This window comes from Nyctereutes procyonoides, unplaced genomic scaffold (assembly GCF_905146905.1).
Source record: "Nyctereutes procyonoides isolate TBG_1078 unplaced genomic scaffold, NYPRO_anot_genome, whole genome shotgun sequence".
Classification (NCBI taxonomy): Eukaryota; Metazoa; Chordata; class Mammalia; order Carnivora; family Canidae; genus Nyctereutes; species Nyctereutes procyonoides.
Genome location: NW_026575120.1, coordinates 27,349,856 through 27,362,211, shown reverse-complemented (window position 1 = coordinate 27,362,211; position 12,356 = coordinate 27,349,856). Strand labels below are relative to the sequence as shown.

General features: G+C 45.5%; 1 pseudogene; it reads left to right on the top strand.

The window, feature by feature from the left end:
* Nucleotides 1-7,765: 7,765 nt before the first annotated feature.
* On the top strand, nucleotides 7,766-10,657 carry LOC129516020 (integrator complex subunit 4-like; annotated as a pseudogene).
* Nucleotides 10,658-12,356: the final 1,699 nt, after the last annotated feature.

Here is a 12,356-nt window from a genome sequence, read left to right as displayed (position 1 = left end):
CATTTTGTGGCTGTTGGATGGTGTGGGTTTTTTAAATTTATTTTAATTTTTTAATTTTTTATTTTTTTCGATGGCGTGTTTCATGAATGCCAATGAGGCCACCCTGGCCGAGGATGCTCATAGGTCTTCTATGCCCTAATGGACTTTATGCCCAGATATTCTACCAATTTTTGAGAGAATGATGTTGAAATCTCCCGTTGTACCCGTAGACAGAATTTTGTGCGGTTCTACCAATTTTTCCTTCGTGTATTTTGGCAATTCATTATTAGGTGCATAATAAATGTTTAGGATGAGTCTGTCCTCTTGGTAAGTTGGAACCTTTGTCCCCTTTATCACTATGGAAAGAGCTGCTTTTCCCAGGTAATGTGCTTGGCTCTGCAGTATACTTTACATGATATTATATAGGTAATCCTGCTCCCTTTATATATTTTTTCCATCATTTTACTTTTAACTTATTTATATATTTTTACTTAAGGTGGGTTTCTCATAAGCAGAACACAATTGGACCAACATACAATTGGACCTTGCCTTCTTATCCAACTTATAAATCTCTGCTTTTTAAATTGAGCTGTTCAGAGCATTTATAATTAATATGATTATTGATGCATTGGATTTTAATCTTTTACCTTGCTGTCTCCTATTTGTCATGTCTGCCCATCTGTTCTTTGTGGTTTTTTCCCTCTTTTTCTGCCTGCTTTGGATTAAATGTTTTTGTTATTCTATTAAAATATAAAAGAGTATTTATTATTCCATTTATAATTAGTATTTATTACTTTATTAATAGTAATAATTCATTTGTCTCTCTTGCTCTCCCTCTTCTTTTTCCCTTCCTCTTTTTATTAGCTGCATTCTTTGTTGTATTATTTCTTTTAGGTTTCAAGTTTTTATATAAATTCGATGGTTAAATATAGCTATTATTAGTTTCAAGGGTAGTATTTAGTGATCCATCACTTACACATAATGCTCAGTGCTCATCACAGGTGCCCTCCTTAATACCACCACTCCCTCTCTCCCTTCCCCTCAGCAACCCTCAGCGTGTTCTCTGTAGCTAAGAATCTGTTTCCTGGTTTGCGTCCTCTCTTTTCTCTCCCTGTGTTCATCTGTTTCATTTCTTAAATTCTGTACATGAGTGAAATTATATGGTGTTTGTCTTTCTCTGACTGACTTATTTCACTTAGCATAATACGCTCTAGCTCCAACCAGGATGTTGCAAATGGCAAGATTTCATTCTTTTTGATGGCCAAGTAGTATTCCTTTGTATATATAGACCACATCTTTTTTGTTTTTGTTTTTACACTTGTTTTTATTAAAGTTCGATTTTCCACCATATAGTATAACATCCAGTGGTCGTCCAACCAAGTGCCCTCCTCAGTCACCCAGTTACCCCATCCCCCCCACCCACCTCCCCTTCTGCAACCCTTTGTTTCTTTCCCAGAGTTAGGAGTCTCTCATGGTTTGTCTCCCTCTCTAATTTTTCCCACTCAGTTCCCCTCCTTTCCCTTATAATCTCTTTCAGTTTCTTATATTCCACATATAAGTGAAACCATATGATGATTGTCCTTCTCCAATTGACATTTTCAGTCATCATAATACCTTCCAGTTCCATCCACATTGAAGCAAATGGTGGGTATTTGTCCTTTCTGATGGCGGAGTAATATTCCATTGTATACATAGACCACATCTTTATCCATTCATCTTTCGGTGGACATCCGAGGCTCCTTCCCAGTTTGGCTATTGTGGACATTGCTGCTAGAAACATCGGGGTGCAGGTGTCCCAGCGGTTCACTGCATCTGAATCTTTGGGGTAAATCCCCAGCAGTGCACTTGCTGGGCCGTAGGGCAGCTCTATTTTTAACTTCTTGGGGAGCCTCCACACAGTTTTCCAGAGTGGCTGCACCAGTTCACGTTCCCACCAATAGTGCAGGAGGGTCCCCCTTTCTCCGCATCCTCTCCAACGATGTGTTGTTTCCTGTCTTGTTAATTTTCACCATTCTCACTGGGGTGAGACCACATCTTCATCCATGCACGTCGATAAACATTTAGGCTCTCTTGATAGTATGGCTATTGTTGATAATGCTGCTATAAACATCAGGGGGCATATACCCCTTCGAATCAGTATTTTTGTATATTTTGGGTAAATACCTAGTAGTGCAATTGCTGGATCTTAGGGTAGTTCTATTTTAACTCTTTGAGGAAACTCCATACTGTTTTCCAGAGTGGCTGTACCAGTTTTCATTCCCACCAGCAATGAAAGAGGGTTCCCCTTTCTCTACATACTCACCGACACTTGCTGCTTCTTGTGTTGTTAATTTTGGCCATTCTGACAGGGGTGAGATGATGTCTCATCATGGTTTGATTTGTATTTCCCTGATGATGAGTGATGTTGAATATCTTTTCATGTGTCTGTTGGCCATCTGTGTGGCTTGTTTGGAAAAATGTCTGTTCATCTCTTCTGCCTATTTCCAGCTGGATTATTTGTTTTTTGGGTGTTGAGTTTGATAAGTTCTCTATAGATTTTGGATCCTAACCCTTTATCAGGTATGTCATTTGTAAACATTTTGTCCCATTCTGTAGGCTGCCTTTTAGTTTCATTGATTGTTTCCTTCATTGTGCAGAAGATTTTTATCTTGATGAAGTCCCAGTAGTTCACTTTTAGCTTTGTTTCCCTTTCCTCTGGAGACATGTCTAGGAAGAAATTACTATGGCCAATATCAGGGAGGTTACTCTGTTTGTCTTCTGGGATTTTTATGGTTTCAAATTTATTTTGAATAAATTAACTGGTCTGTGGTATGTAAGAAAGTGGTCCAGTTTCATTCTTCTGCATGTGGCTGTCCAGTTTTCCCTACACCATTTGTTGAAGAGACAGTCTTTTTGGATGTTCTCTCTTGCTTTGTTAAGGATTAGTTGACCATAGAGTTGAGGATCCATTTCTGGGCTCTCTATTCTGTTCCGCTGATCTATGTGTCTATTTTTGTGCCAGTACCATAGTGTCTTGATCGCAGCTTTGTAATACAGCTAGAAGTCCAGAATTGTGATGCCTCCCACTTTGCTTTCTTTTTCAAGATTGCTTTAGCTATTTGGGTTTTTTTGTGGTTCCATACAAATTTGGGGATTGTTTGTTCTAGCTCTGTGAAAAGTGCTGGTGGTATTTTGATACGAATTACATTACATGTGTGGATTGCTTTGGGTAGTACAGATATTTTAACCATATGTGTTCTTCAAATCCACGAGCATGGAATTTTTTCCATTCCTTTGTGTTCGCTTCAATTTCTTTCATGAGTGTTCTATAGCTTTAAGAGTATAGATCTTCTGCCTCTTTGGTTAGGTTTATTGCTGGGGGTGGGCCTGTCTGTGGCACCTCTGTGGGGGGAGCGGCCGGGGGCGGGGTCCGGGGGGCCGCCAGAGCTTGCCCAGGCACCTGACCCCGAGCGTGGCCCGAAGGGGACCAGGGCGTGGCCGCGGGAGGAGCTGGGTGCAGATGCGGCGACCTGGGACCGGCTGTGGCAGGAGGTTTCGCCGGGGAGGAGGGGCGGGACCTGTTGGCAGAGGGGGGTGCGGTGGGGCCTCCTCCGGGTCAGGCCAGGTCTCCTCCGGGCGGCTCAGGGAGGGTGCGGGGCCCCTCCCCCGGGGCTCAGGGAGCCCCTCAGAGGGATTAGGGTGCAGGCACCGTCCACCGTCAGGGTACGGCCTTGGGGCGGTGGCTTGAGGGCCTGGGTGGCTGGGCCCCAGGAGCGCCCCCAAGGCCCTTGGCTCTTCCTCCTCCCCCCTCCTCCCCTCCCCCCTCCCCCCCGTCCTCTTTCCCCCTTCCCCCTTCAGCCCCTGCCCCCCTTCCCCCCTTCCCCCATTCCCAAGCTCCCCAGGCTCGCCGGGTGCACGCCCACCTCCCCTTGGTCCCTGTCAGGTGAGTATGGCGATTTCTGAAACTTGTGAATTTTGAAAGCGTTCCCCTTTCTCCACATCCTCTCCAACATTTGTTGTTTCCTGTCTGGTTCGTGTTCCCCATTCTCACCGGTGTGAGGTGGTATCTCATTGTGCTTTCGCTCTGTATTTCCCTGATGGCCGGCGATGCGGAGCATCGTCTCGTGTGCTTGTTGGCCACGTCTGTGTCTTCCTGTGTGACGTTTCTGTTGGTGTCTTTTGCCCATTTCAGGGTGGCACTCTTGGTTTCTCTGCTGTTGAGTTGAATAGGTTCTTTAGAGATCTTGGATGCTGGCCCTTTATCCGACGGGTCATTTGCAAGTAGCTTCTCCCATTCTGGAGATTGTCTGTGGGTTTTGTTGAGTGTCTCTTTGGCTGTGCGGAAGCTTCTCATCCTGATGAAGTCCCAATAGTTCATCTCTGCTTTTGTTTCTCTGGCCTTCATGGGTGTATCTTGCAAGAAGTTGCTGTGGCCAAGTTCGGGAAGGGCGTTGCCTGTGTTCTCCCCCAGGGTTTTGATGGAATCTCGTCTCACATTTACATCTTTCATCCATTTTGAGTTTATCTTTGTGTCTGGTGTGAGGCAGTGGTCCAGTTTCCCTCCTCTGCATGTGGCTGTCCAGCATTCCCAGTGGCATTTATGGAAGAGACTTGTCTTTTTTCCAGTGGATGGTCTCTCCTGCTTGGTAGAATATATGGTCTTGACCGTAGAGTTGAGGGTCCACTTCTGCATTCCTCTTCTGTTCCATTGATGGATGTGTCTGGTTTTGTGCCTGTACCACACTGTCTTGGTGAGCACAGCTTTGCGGTGCAACCTGAAATCCGGCATTGTGCTGCCCCCCACTGTGGTTTTCTTGGCTACTATTCCCGTGGCCATCCGGGGTCCTTTCTGATTCCACACAAATCTTCAGATGATCTGTTCCAGCTCTGTGAAGAGAGTCCGTGGTATTTTTGATAGGGATTGCGTTAATTGTGTAAATTGCCCATGTTGACATTTTCCCAATATTCATTCTTCGGATCCATGAGCATGGAATAGTTTTCCATCTCTTTGTCTTCCTCAGTCTCTTTCAGACGTGTTCTGTCGTTTTTCGGGTTGAGATCCTTTACCTCTTTCGTTAGGTTGATTCCTAGGTAGCACATGCTTTTGGGTGCCATCGTAAATGGGGTTGACTCCTTAATTTCTCTTTCCTCAGTCTCATCGTTAGCGTCTAGAAAGGCCACTGATTTCTGGGCATTGATTTTGTACCCTGCCACACTGCCGAATTTGCTGTATGAGTCCTAGCAGTCTTGGGGTGGAGTCTTTTGGGTTTTCTAGGTGTACGGTATCATGTCATCTGCGAAGAGGGAGAGTTTGACTTCTTCTAGGCCGATCTGAATGCCTTTTATTTCTTTTTGTTGCCTGATTGCTGAGGCTACGATGTCTAGTGTTATGTTGAATTGCAGTGGTGAGAGTGGACATCCGTGTCTCATTCCTGATCTTCTTCGGGGAAAGGCTCCCAGCGTTTCCCCCTTGGGAATGATAATTTGCTGTGGGCTTTTCGTAGACGGCTTTGAAGATGCTGAGGAACGTTCCCTCTATCCCTATACTCTGAAGCTTTTGGATCAGGAATGGATGTCGTATTTTGTCAAATGCTTTCTCTGCATCTATTGAGAGGATCACCTGGTTCTTGTTTTTTCTCTTGCAGATCTGATCAGTCACACGGAGTGTTTGACGAGTGTTGAACCAGCCTTGCGTCCCGGGGATAAATGCCACCTGGTCACCGTGAGTAACTTCTCAATGTACCGTTGGATTGTATTGGCTTGTATCTTGTTGAGAATGTTTGCATCCGTGTTCATCGGGGACATCGTTCTATCACTCTCCTTTTTGGTGGGGTGGGGTCTTTGTCTGCTTTTGGACTTAAGGTGATGGTGGCCTCATAGAACGAGTTTGGAAGTATTCCATCTCCAGAAGCTTCAGCTGGCCTCACTGTAGTCTCTGTGGCGGGCTCTTGATTTGGTTCAGGATGGAGCTCAGTGGCCAAAGTCGTTCGCTCCAGTGAGGCAGGTGGCTGCTCCGGCATGTGCGGGAACCCGATAGCATGCACCTGGGCGTGCTCTTCCTCCAGGGTGGCCACGGGTACAAGTAGCTCTTGCATATCGGAACAGTGAGTCAGAGGTATTACCACCACGTGCATTGGTTTGGTCTCAGCAGCTGGCATCTCGGTTCGAGCTGTGACCAGCTCGATCACCTCTGGCCCTGAAGCTTTAGCAGGCCCCGAGGTAGGAGCTGGGGCCGGTTGTTGAGGTGGTTCAGGATATTGCACAGGGGCGGACGCTAGTTGCTCCACTGAGCCGGGTGGCCACTCCGGCATGTGGCGGACCCTGTTATCATGCGCCGGGACATGATCTACCGCGAGGGTGGCCAAGATTGCAGGTGGGTCCTCCTTGTCGGGAGAGTGAATAGAGGTGTGACCACCTCGTGCATTGGCTTCGACTCAGCAGCTGGCATCTGCGCTCTGGCCAAGCACTCAGCACCGACAGTCCCGCCCAGCTCGATCACCTCAGGCCCAGAAGCTTCATCAGCCCCCACCTTCGGAGCTGGGGTGGGCTGCTGACGTGGTTCATGATGTTGCTCAGGGGCCGAAGCTGGTTGCTGCACTTAGGCAGGTGACTCCTTTGGCATGGCATGCCGGGGACATTGATCGTGGGCGCCCTGGGGGAGCTCTTCTTGCAGGGTGGCCAAGTGTGCAGGTGGTTCCTCCAGGTCGGGACAGTGAATCAGAGGTGTGACTGCCATGTAAATTGTCTTGGCCTCAGCAGCTGGCATCTCGGCTCGGGCCAAGAACTCAGCACTGACTGCCATGCCCGGCTCGAACTGCTCAGGCCCATAAGCTTCAGCTCGCCCCATTGTAGTAGCTCTGCTGGGTTCTTGATTTCGTTTAGGATGTTGCTCAGTGCCCGAGGTCGGTTGCTCCACTGAGGCAAGTGGCTGCTCCGTCATGTGGGGGATCCTGATAGCATGCCCCTTGGCGTGCTCTTCCTCCAGGGTGGCCGTGGGTACAGGTACTTTTTCACATTTGAAATACATTATTGCATATTTGCTTATGTTAAAAAAATAACTGTGTCCAAGACTTAAAGATTCTTATTTACTGATGCATTCCAATCTTTCTCATAATGATCTACGGCATTTAATGTAGTAGGGAAATTGTTCATATCGGTGCCTCCGGCAGCTTTTCCTTCTGTACTTGTGATGTTCCTGTTTATATCATTCGGATATCTTTTGAAAAACAATGACATTCTTTAGAACCCTGAAGATTTCCCTGGTGTCTTTTTTTTTGTTTTTTTTTTTTTTTTAGTGCCATACATTTCCATTTATTGGACCTAATGAATACATCAGTTAAATGTTTGCTTATTTACATAAAGGGCCCATTTTCTTTTTTTTGAATTTTTAATTTTTATTGGAGTTCAATTTGTCCACATATAGCGCAACACCCAGTGCTCATCCCGCCAAGAGCCCCCCTCATGGCCCATCACCCAGTCACCCCACCCCACCACCCACTTCCCCTTCCACTACCCCTTGTTTGTTTCCCAGAGTTAGGTGTCTCCTGTTTTGTCACCCTCACTGATACTTTCACTCATTTTCTCTCCTTTGCCTTTATTCCCTTTCACTAATTTTTATATTTCCCAAATGAGTGAGACCATATAATGTCTGTCCTTTTCCGATTGACTGTTTTCACTCAGCATAATAACCGGGACAGCTGCACCCCAATGTTTATTGCAGCAATGTCCACAATAGGCAAACTGCGGAAGGAGCTTCTGTGTCCATCGAAAGATGATGGATCAAGAAGCTGTGGTGTGGCGGGCAGTCATGGCGGCTCACCTAAAGAAACGAGTGTACAAGGAATTCACTAAGGTGGTCCAGCAACAACAGGAGGAAATTGCAACCAAGAAACTGCGATTGACAAAACCAAGTAAATCTGCAGCACTCCACGTAGATCGGTGTAAAGCTCCCTCCCCAGCGGATGCTTTGCAGTATCTACTCCAGTTTGCCAGAAAGCCTGTTGAAGCAGTAAGTGTGGAAGGAGTAGTCAGGATTCTCTTGGAACATTATTATAAGGAGAATGATCCATCTGTGAGACTGAAAATTGCATCATTGTTGGGTTTATTATCAAAGACTGCAGGATTTTCACCAGACTGCGTTATGGATGATGCCATTAACATCCTGCAGAATGAAAAGTCTCATCAAGTCCTTGCTCAACTGTTGGACACCTTGCTCCCAGACAACTGGCACCAAACTCCCAGAGAATCAAGCTATCCAGATGGGATTAGTTGATGTAGCCTGCAAGCACCTCACAGACACGTCTCATGGTGTAACAAATAAGTGCCTGCAATTACATGGCAATCTTGGCTCTATGGAGACAAGTGTCACAAAAGATGGAGAAGGCCTAGCTGTCAGAGATGTCCAGAAGATTATAGGGGATTACTTCAGTGACCAAGACCCACATGTCAGAGCAGCAGGTATAAAAGCCATGTTGCAGCTTCATGAAAGAGGACTGAAATTACACCAAGCAATTTATAATCAGGCCTGTAAATTGTTGTCTGATGACTATGAACAAGTGCGCAGTGCTGCAGTCCAACTTATCTGGGCTGTCAGTCAGCTCTATCCTGAAAGCACTGTCCCCATTCCTTCTTCTAATGAAGAAACTCGCTTAGTTGATGATGCATGTGGAAAAATTTGTCCCGTGGTCAGTGATGGCTCCTGGGTGGTTGGAGTTCAGGCTGCAAAGCTATTGGGCTCAATGGAACAAGTCAGTTCTGATTTCTTGGAGCAGACGCTCGACAAGAAGCTCATGTCAGATCTCAGGAGAAAACGCACTACACATGAACGTGCCAAGGAACTTCACAGGTCAGGAGAGTTTTCCAGTGGCAGAAGGTGGGGAGGTGATGCTCCCAAGGAAGAAATAGATACAGGAGCTGTGAACTTGATTGAGTCAGGAGCTTGTGGAGCCTTTGTTCATGGATTGGAAGATGAGATGTATGAGGTCCACATTGCTGCTGTGGAGGCTCTCTGCATGCTGGCCCAATCTTCACCTTCTTTTGTGGAGAAATACCGCCCTGATTTCCCGGTTGACATGTTTAATGATGAAATTGAGGAAGTACGCCTGCAGTCCATACACAGCATGAGAAAAATTTCTAATAATATCACTCTCCGAGATCCTGGCTGTGTTAGAGGATTTGTCCAGAGATATTCGAGAGGCTGGCTCTTCACGAACTTTTATGCTGTACTAATGTTTCGACTAAAGAAGGGATTCATCTTGCACTGGTGGAGCTGCTGAAAAATTTAACCAAGTACCCTACTGATAGGGACTCTGTATGGAAGTGCTTGAAGTTTCTGGGAAGTCGGCATCCAACCCTGGTGCTTCCCTTGGTGCCAGAGCTCCTGAGCACACATCCATTTTTTGACACGGCTGAACCAGACATGGATGACCCAGCTTACATTGCAGTTTTGGTTCTTATTTTTAATGCTGCTACAACCTGTCCAACAATGCAGGCACTGTTCTCAGATCATACCTTCAGGCATTATGCCTACCTCCGAGACAGTCTTTCTCATCTTGTTCCTGCCTTAAGGTTACCAGGTAGAAAACTAGTGTCATCGTCCATTTCTCCTGGTATTGCGCCCCATGAGGACCTGTCCCATCAGTTCCTGCAGCAGAGCCCTGAAAGGGTGTACAGTCTTCAGAGCACCAGGACCCTCAGGGAACCCAGAAGCTGCTGGAGTTCACCATCCGGGATCTGCAAAGACTTGGAGAACTTCAGTCTGAACTAGCAGGAGTTGCTGACTTCTTGGCTACCTATCTTCGGTGTCAGCTTCTTCTCATCAAGGCCTTGCAAGGAAAGCTGTGGAATGTGGCTGCCCCTTTGTATTTGAAGCAGAGTGACTTGGCCTCCGCGGCAGCAAAACATCATGGAAGAGACCTGCAAAATGGACTTCATGTACAGTGGTGTGGAGAAGAAACAGGGAGTGATTATACATCACATGAGGCTGCAGGCCAAAGCCTTGCAACTTATAGTAACAGCACAGACTACTCGAAGAGTTGACCCCTTATTTGGGATGTGTGAAAACTTTTTACAGGAAGTGGACTTTTTTCAGAGGTGTTTTATTGCTGATTTGCCCCCACCTACAGGACAGCTTTGTGGACAAACGTCTTGACCTTATGCCCCGACTCATGACATCCAAACCTGTGGAAGTGGTCAAAATTCTACAGACCATGCTGAGGCAGAGTACCTTCTTGCACCTCCCCCTTCCAGAGCAGATGGAACACACTTCAGCCACCATCATTGAGCCAGCAGGCGAGTCAGACAACCCTTTGCGGTTTACATCTGGATTGGTTGTGGCCCTGGATGTCGATGCGACCCTGGAACATGTGCAGGACCCTGAGAGAGCTGTGAAGGTCCATGTCTTCTATCCAGATGGCCAGGCTCAGAGGATTCATCCTAAGCCGGCAGACTTGCAGAATCCTGGCCCAGGGCGCCACCAGCTTATCACTCAGGTGTACCTCTCCCATACTGCCTGGACAGAACCATGCCAGGTGGAAGTGAGACTGCTACTGGCCTACAACTCTAATTCCCGCATTCCAACCCCCCCCCCCGGATTGAAGGTGGCAAAGTGTCACCCCAGGTGGAAACCAGCATGGAGGGCACCATCCCCTTCAGCAAGTCTGTGAAAGTTTACATAATGCCCAACCCCGCAAGGCGCTGAGTCACAAGCATTGTGTAGAGCTGAAGCTGAGAAAGACCTTCTTAGGTAGCAGAGTGAGCCCGAAGCCTAGAGCACTTCACCTGGAGCCGGCGTATGGGCATGTGCACCATCACCCTTATCGTCTCATCTGGTATCAAACACAAAATAAATTATTTTGCATTAAAAAATCAAAAACCTTCAAGTCCACACCTCTTCCTTCCCTGACTCCCCCCACCACCTCTATAAAGTTGAGAAAACAACAACAACAACAACAACAACAACAACAACAACAAAAGAAGCTGTGGTCTATGATACGATGGAATATTACTCAGCCATTAGAAACGACAAACGCCGTGAAAGGAGAGTGACGTTTGGTTCTACTTGTTGGGTTCGTGTTGTTGTACGTGTGTGTGCAGCCAACCAGCAGTGCTCGTTAGGTACCAGATCATCTACTAAGAAGGGTCTTTTACTCGAAACCAGGAAAGAGGAGAGAGAAAGAACTAGTTTCGAGAGCTTTTTGATTTGGAAAAAGCATTCCAAAAATCACGATTTTCATTATACAGTAAGGGAGTAGCTTCCTTTCTGTGTTCATTCTCGTGAGGATTAACGATAGAGGGAGTCCTGTGAAATGAAGACTACTTTGTATTCCAATTTAATTCCTGGAATTTCCTTTTTTTTTTTTTTTTTTTTTGGTTTTGGTTTTGACTGACATTCAAAAACTGAAAAACTTCTAGCTCATAACTTTGTTGCATTTCTAGGTCCCTGCAGCAACAAAAGGAAATCGTCGTATTAGGACTAGAAGTTTAAGTGAGTCCTAAAGTATTGGAAGAAAATTCTAAAATATACATTGAGGTTCTACAGGGAAAAGATTGAGTTTAAACAAAAGAGCCTGAGCTAATTCTTCCAGAAGGTTTGTTACCTTGAATTCAGAGCCCTTTTACGAGTATATTAGAAAAATAAGTAGTCCCACAGTATCAGTCGATTCATGTATTAATGAGATGAGAGCTAACATTAATGAAACTAACTCTAAAGTAGTTGACTGCCAAGCTGATTGTTAAATTGGTTATTATGGAAACAGGAGAACCAACTCACACACTTAGAAATAAGGTCCCAGACTGGAAGCACTGGTAAATGTAGCTGCTCATAATCTAAGTTAAATAATTCCTTGACAGTCCGAGTAGATCTATATCAACATGGCGGTCTTCTGTGTAATTTAGGGTGTTTAGTAGGAAATTATCGAATAGACTTCATGATTCCCTAGAGCTTATTTTTGAGAGGTGCTAGTGAATCAGGAGGGAAAAAAATGAATGCTCAAAAAAGTCCTATTTCCATCTTACACATTTGGGGAAACTGTAAGAATATGTCCAAAGAATCTTGGTCTTCAATAGTTTTATATACAGTAATAACTAACACCATAAAATAGCACTTATTTGGATAGAATTGATGGTAGACGTGGCAGTACTACATCCTTTTCTACAATGTCTGAGCGTTTGTAGTACTTCAGACCTTTCCATCAGGCGTCAACATTAAATATTGAATACCTCTAGAAAGTGTGAAAATAATTTTGACTTTGGAAGTAGTTAACGTGAAGTTTTTCCGTGTGTCCCATTGGACTTTTCTAGTGATGATCCTCCTAGGATGCTTTATCAGTAGGTGTCTGGATTTTATGGACTAAAAACCTGATATTTTCTTTTACAGTTGAAATCTGTAAATTATCTTT